Source organism: Crocuta crocuta, unplaced genomic scaffold (assembly GCF_008692635.1).
Source record: "Crocuta crocuta isolate KB4526 unplaced genomic scaffold, BGI_CrCroc_1.0 scaffold698, whole genome shotgun sequence".
Lineage (NCBI taxonomy): Eukaryota > Metazoa > Chordata > Mammalia > Carnivora > Hyaenidae > Crocuta > Crocuta crocuta.
Window position 1 is genome coordinate 1,500,567 of NW_027530855.1, and position 7,288 is coordinate 1,507,854.

Below are 7,288 nucleotides of genomic sequence, written 5' to 3' on the forward strand. Positions count from 1 at the left end.
GCAGCTCTGACTTAACAGTCAGTCACAAGTATGGGCAGCCCAAGACTCCCAGCTGACATCTGAAGTGGGGGGACTGAGCCCTTAACCTGTGGGGATTGCACCAACTCTGCGTCATCAGTGTCAAAATGGAATTAAATTGTGGGACATCCAGTAGAGAATTGGTTGGTGTCAGAGCACACCCCAGCTTGGCACACCCAAGTTCTCTGTAAATGTTAGCTAACCTCCTTCCCTTGGGCTTGCTGCTGTTTTTCTCATTGGTAAGCCACAATGGAGTCACTTGTGCTAAGCCCCACATCAGGAAACCAAGATGTAATACCTAGCCTAGTTTCAGTTTCAGCCCTCCCAGAAATCTGACCTGTAACCAGTCAATCTGGAATAAGCTTGTCAGCACTAGTGAGGTAATCTGTGTGGTAGACCCCAGCCTTTTCCCAAAGGAAGATCTTGCCTGAACCAATCCAGTCTTTGCTAGAAATGTCCTTTTCCCACTCCCTTCTGCCGATAAACGCCTTCAGTTTTGTGCAGCTTTGAGGCGCCCCTGTCTACTTGCTAGATGGGATGCTGCCCGATTCATGAATCACTGAGCACATTTATTCAGTTGAATTGCATTTTTAAAATTTTTTTAAACGTTTTTGTTTATTACTGAGAGATAGAGAGAGACAGAGCATGAGCATGGAGGGGCAGACAGAGGAGGAGACACAGAATTTGAAGCAGGCTCCAGGCTCCAGGCTGTCAGCACAGAGCCCGATGCGGGACTCAAACCCACAAACAGTGAGATCATGACCTGAGACAAAGTTCGAAGTTTAACCGACTGAGCCACCCAGGCGCCCCCGAATTGCATTTTTAAACAGTATCTACTCAGTCAGTTCTGTCCTCTCTCATAGCTCACTGTTTACATATTTGACTCTTCCATTAGAATGGAGGGTCCCAGAAGAAGGAATTCTTTTCTTTACTTCTATTTTTTCCAGCCTATTTTAGTGCCCAACAGATGGAAGAGACATTTATTTCATTCGTTCAACAAAGCGTTACTGAAGTCTCAGTCATTTATTTAAGAGACTTTTATGGAGCAGCTACTACGTGCCAGATACTGTTTCTGGCGCTGAAGAGACAGCAATAAACCCAAAAGAAAGTCTGCGGCTTCACGACGCTAACATTACAGCAGAGGGAGACCGATAATATGTAAATAACAAGTAAATATGCGTAATCAAATAGATGGGGGTGCATAATGAAATCAAGAATGATGAGGAAAACCTCTCTGACAAGGTGATCTCTGAGCAGAGATCAGAAGGAATGGGGGAACAGGTCATGTGGATTTGGGGGGACAGAGCACCCCATGCACAGGGAACAGCATGTGACAGTAAGGTAGGAGAGCACTCGCTGTGCTCAATGAGGAAGGGTTGGGGGCCAGTGTGTTGGGAGCAGACTAAGCCAGAGGAAGAGACATGAGAGGTGTGGTCACAGTGCCCTTCGACCTCATGTCTCCCTTACCTTGAAGACCCCGGGAAGGACTTTGGATTTTATTCTGGATGAGAAGAAAAGCCTAGAAGGTTCGAAAAAGAGAGTTATCTGATCTGAATTAGAGTTTTATTTTTTTTAAATGTTGATTTATTTATTTATTTATTTTGAGAGAGAGAGAGAGAGAGAGAGNGACAGTCCTTATCTGCTGGGGCCATCAGGGCTCCACCCCGTTTCTCCATGGAGATTCAGGCAGACCGCAAAGCCCTAGCAGCCGGGTCCAGCACGGGCCGCTAATGTTTACTGAGCTTTTACTATGCCCTAGGTTCTGTATAAAGCATCTTACATGCTTGAGCACATTAAAAACTACGTGGCCTTGATTTTTTATTTTTAAGTAATCTCTATACCCAATGTGGGGCTCGAACTCATGACCGTGAGATTGAGTTGCGTGCTCTTATTTACTGAGCCAGCCGGCTGCCCCCGTGTTTTATCACACTTAGGCTTCACAACACCAGGAGGCAGTCGTTCATAATATCTCCTTGGGGCACCTGGGTAAGTGGCCAACTCTCGATTTTGATTCAAGTCATGATCTCACCGTTGTGAGATCTCCNGGCAGCGGGGATGGGGAAGGGCAGAGGGAGAGGGAGAGAACCCCAAGCAGGCTCCTCGCTGTCAGCACAGGGCCTGATGTGGGGCTCCATCCCACGAACCACGAGATCATGATCTGAGCTGAAACCAAGAGTCAGACGCTTAACTGAGCCACCCAGGGACCTGAATTAGTCCTTTAAATCTCTTGTCTGTCTGTCGCACAGAGGGTNAAAAAAATTTTATTATCATCTTTGTTTACAGATGGGGAAACTGGGTCACCGAGGAAGTTAGGTCTTTGGCCGAGGGTAATGTGATTGGTGAGGAACGATGTGGGAGTCAAACCCAGACAGGCTGGTGCCAAAGTCTTGGAGCAAACATTTTGGCTGTGTGTGCGCATGCGTGCGTGCATGGGTACACGTGTGTGCCCGTGTGTGTGCCCACATGCAATAGCAACCCCCCACCCCTAGTGTGGGCCTTCTAATTTCACTCCTGCAGCTCTTCTCCCTGTGAGCATGTTCCCAAACCGAATGCATAATGTCCTTTTGATGCCCGGGCTCCTTGAAGCAGACACAGTGAGAGCCCTGTTCCGCCTCCCCACCCCCCGCCCCTGCCCTAGTCTCTGGGCGTCAGCTCGGAGCTCCCCGTGGCACAGTGGATCCCAAACTGGGCCCAGGCCTGGCCCGTGAAAGGAGCCACGCTGTGGACAGCCGACACCGTGGCCGAGGCGCACATTCAGTCTGGGAGAAGGCCTGGGACCAGTCACAGAGACCCACGCCCAGGCAGGGGACGGCGGTGGCTTTCACATGCATCCCAAACCTGCACCTCTACAATCTCTGCAGGCCCCAAAGTCCTCACGCCCTCGGCAGCAGGGTCAAGTAGGAAAGCCAAGCGGGGACCCTTAGAGACCTCAGCTTCGAGGTTCTTCCCCCTCACAGGCAGGTAGTTTGCTGGGGAAGGGTGATGAGCGGGGTCAGAGGGGCAGGTGGGTAGAAACAGGATACAAAGGGGAAAAAAGGGGAGACAGGGGGAGGGCTGGGCTCAGCCAGAGGCCCCCAAATGGAGGGACACCCTCACTCTTTCTCCAGCGGAGGAGACACCCCTCTTCGCGAGCCAGTAGGAGGCGGGAAGGCTGTGCCCGACTCTGGTGAGACCCAGCCGGGCTGTCTGGCCTGGAGGTGCCTGTGAGGAGCCCCAGGGGATCAGCTGCAGCTCCTGCCGCCTGAGGCCCAGCTGGTCACCCCCTCCGCAGGGGCCAGCCGCCCCGGCTGGGGAAAGCTGTTGGCCGAGGCTGCCTCGGCAGATCCTGGCTTTATCTTCCCCACACATTGAAACCATCAGGTCCTCCGACTGCAGCCTGCCCGGCCCTCAGCTACAGACATGGCGCTTTCATCCAAACCAGACCTTCCCTCCCCCCAGGTCCCCACTGGGAGGGGGGGCGGCGAGCACAGCTTCCCTCGCGTGCCCCCGCTTCCCTGGGAGCCAATCTCAGAACTTCTTAACATTTTTGGCCCCCTCCTTTGCTCTCCTCTCTGAAATGATTATGGGGCCACCTTCCATGCTGGGGCCCTTGCCCTGCCCTCATCCTCCAAAGGGAATTTTAGGCGATGCGGCAGGACTCGGGAGTTCTGGGGGCCCCCAAGCGCCAGGCAGCTCCCTGAAAGCAGCGAGTGAGCACTCGTCGGGCTGCTTGTTCCGGGGAAGCCAAATCAGAGGCAAACCCTGAATTCCTCTTGCTCACCGCCAATAAAAACCTTGCTTCATTGCAGGCTTCCTCTGCTGAAATCAGATATCCTAGTAATAAACAAGTCCGAAAGGCAGGGAAAGGCTCTTGCTTCTTTTTTCTGATTAGTTTTTCTTCCTTTATAAAAAGTTTTCTCCTATAGCGGGATGCCTGCCCCAGAAACTAGAGCCCAGAGTTGTGCCCTCTCAGCCCCTGTACCCCCACTCCCCGAGTCCTGACCCTCTGGGCTCCTGCCTTCCCAAACCTGCTAGGCTGCTGAGCTCAAAGGCAGGTCAAAGAGTGTTGAGGAGAAGAGTCTTAGCTGCCTGGGGAGCTGACTGCCAGCTTCTAGGGAGAGGTGGCTCCTCAGCCTTCTGCTGCTGGTGGTGGTCAGCAAAGGGAAAGTGAGGCAGGAAAGGTTGGGATCACTTTTCCCCCCAAGACAGTCCTTCTGAATCTCTCTCTGGTGCATCACAGGACTATAAAAAGGCCAGCACAGGGGTGCCTGGGTGGCTCAGTCAGTNCGCTTAACTGAGCCACCCAGGGACCTGAATTAGTCCTTTAAATCTCTTGTCTGTCTGTCGCACAGAGGGTGACAAACCAGGGGCACAGGGGACCAGTGGGGAGGCCCGTCCTGTGGAAACGCAGTGGCACCTCAGACAAAGCGGGCGGTGAAGGAGGCAGAAAGAGGTTGGATCCTGGATGCGGGGAAAGTGGGTCCAGGGGATTCCCTGACACGCTGCAAGGGGGGTGTAAGGGACGCTTGTCAGGAATGCCCCCTAGCAGACAGTGACCCCTTTACCGTGGCGAGCACTACGTAACATATAAAACTGTCACATCACTGTGCTGTACACCTGAAAGTAGCATAACGTGGTGCGTCGACTATACGTCAGTTAAAAAGAAAGATTGACCCCCTAGGCGTCCGGGGTGAGCTGTGAGAAGACCGGAGTCACCATTTATGAAGCTGGAGAGGCTCAGGAAGGACCAAGTCTGGGGAGAGAATCAAGAGTGTGACCCATCACTGTGCTGGGTGCTGGGGCCACAATGGTAAAACAAAAAAACCAACCAACAACGAAAAGCTGTGCTTGAATAAATAAGGGCACAAATGGCTCTATAATCAGGAACTGTGATGGGCTGTGAAAGGAAGGGGGCCGTTAGATAGAATAATGGGGGCACCGAGAGCCCTTAGTTTTCAGTGGGGCCAGGAAAGGCCTCTCTGAGGAAGTGGTGGCTGAGGTGAATAAACAGGCATCGGCCAGGGGAAGAGGGAGGCCAGGAGCTTCCCTAACCCTGGGCAGGAAAAAGCTTGGTACCGTAGAGATCAGACCCATGTTGTTAGACGGAGTGAAGGGGGGCTGGTGTTGGAGGGGTGAGGAATCCCCCCCCTCCTTCCTCTCCCTGGCCAGCCCTGAGGCACCCCGGAAGACTCCGGGTCATGCAGATGCATCGGGATTCAGGAAGCCTCTTGATTCACAGCCTTCTCAGCCCACAGGGGTGGGGGATGGGAGGGCTTTTGCCGGTGGACTGAGGCAGCCCAGCCCATCAGGGCCTCCCTTTCCCTATGGTTTTGTGTCTCCTTGGGGTCCGTGACCCATTTCGTCTAGACTCCCCCTGAGGACCTACCCCACCACGGCCTTTTTGCCCCAGAGGCAGTGGAGAGGATGAAGCCAGTCACTGGCTGACACCTCTCTTCCTGAGCCCAGCGGGGGTCAGACTAGTCAGGCCCCAGAAGGGGTACAAGCATCACTGGCCAGAAGAGTGTGTGAGTGTGTGTGGGTAGGGGTGGGATGGGCGGAGGTGGCCTTGCAGGGGAGAGAGAAGGTGGCACAGGGCCAACATTTTTATGGAGGTGTGTGCATGTACACTTCAAGGTTGTAGGAAAAAAAGCATAGAGGAGAACAAGGGTGACATTTACTGAAGCACTAATGTGCTGAGCGCAACGTGTTAGCTATAGCTGATCCTTGAACAACGTGGGTTTGAACTACGCAGGAACATTTCGGGGTGGGTTCTGGTTTTTGTTTTGGTTTGTTTTTTAAGTGCTTTTTAAAAAAATTTTAAAGCTTATTTATTAAAAAATTTTTTAATGTTTATTTATTTTTGAAAGAGAGACAGAGCATGAGCGGGGGAGGGGGCAGAGAGAGAGGGAGACACAGAATCCCAAACAGGCTCCAGGCCCTGAGCTGTCAGCACAAAGCCCGACGCGGGGCTGGAACTCACAAACTGTGAGATCGTGACCTGAGCTGAAGTCAGATGCTTAACTGACTGAGCCACCCAGGCGCCCCAGTTTATTTATTTTGAGAGAGAGAGAGAGAGAGAGTACAGGGGAGGGGCAGAGAGGGAGAGAGAAAGAATCCCAAGCAGGGTCTGCACTGTCAGAGCAGAGCCCGACGCAGGGCTTGATCCCACAAACCATGAGATCATGACCTGAGCCGAAGTCAGAGGCTTGACCGACTAGGCCACCCAGGCGCCCCTGTGGATTTTTTTACAGTACAGTACTGTGAATGCATTTCTCTTTCTTAGGATTTGCTTAATAACTTTTTCTTCTAGCATCCTTTATTGTAAGGATACCGTCTCTAATAAATATAGCATACACAGTATGTGTTTGTTGACTGTTTATATTACCAGTAAGGTTTCTGGTCAACTGTAGGCTGTTACTAGTTAAGTGTTTGGGGAATCCAAAGTTGTACTTGGGTTTTTGACAGTGCAGGGTGGTCAGCGGCCCCAAGTGCCATGTTCTTCAAGGGTCAACTGTATTTCATTTAATCCTCACCGCTGAACCCTATATGGCCGCTATCTTCTCTCAGAGAGGACGACGTTGGAACTCCTCTTAAGCAAGCGACATGCGTGTGTGGGCGCCTGTGCGTGCCTGTGAGTGCAGATGTGTGTTGGGGCTGGAGAGGGCTCATTTGGCCTCACTCCTTTCTGTGCTATGACAGGGTCCCTTAGTGGAGCAGCCGGTCGGGGAGGGAAGTCTCGCTCTCCCAATACTCCTCCCACTCATGGTGGGTGGGTGTGGGTGGGTGTGAACTCTGGCTTCCCCTACCCAGGGCCCAGGCTCACATATCTGCGCCCCTCTCAGCCCGCGCGGCCCTGAAGAAGGCAGAAGAGGTGCAAAAAGCTACTTAGTGGAGAAAGTTGGCGTGTGTTATTCCGGGCAGGAGGAGAGGTCCAGACAAGCCTGGGGTGTTTCGGGTCCCCCCCATGCAGGGGCACGGGGCCCGCTGGGGCCTGGTGAGACTGAGGACTGGGCTCTTCCTTTGCAAGCCATGAGGCAGGGGGCCCAAGGTTGAGGCAAACCTCAGAGTTTGTCTAGAGCTAAGCCTGCTTCCAGCCCTCACTGCTATTTATAAAAAGTATTTTTACCAAAATAATGCGCACAGATGGTTAAAAAATGAAATCTCACGGAAGCGCTTGCAACGAAAAGCAACAGTCCCCTCCCGAACCAGCTCCCCAGAGACGCCTTTCGGTTTGCTTTTAGTTCTATGCTTTTTGTTGATGAAGCCACTGAGGGAGTTTTAGTCCGGAATG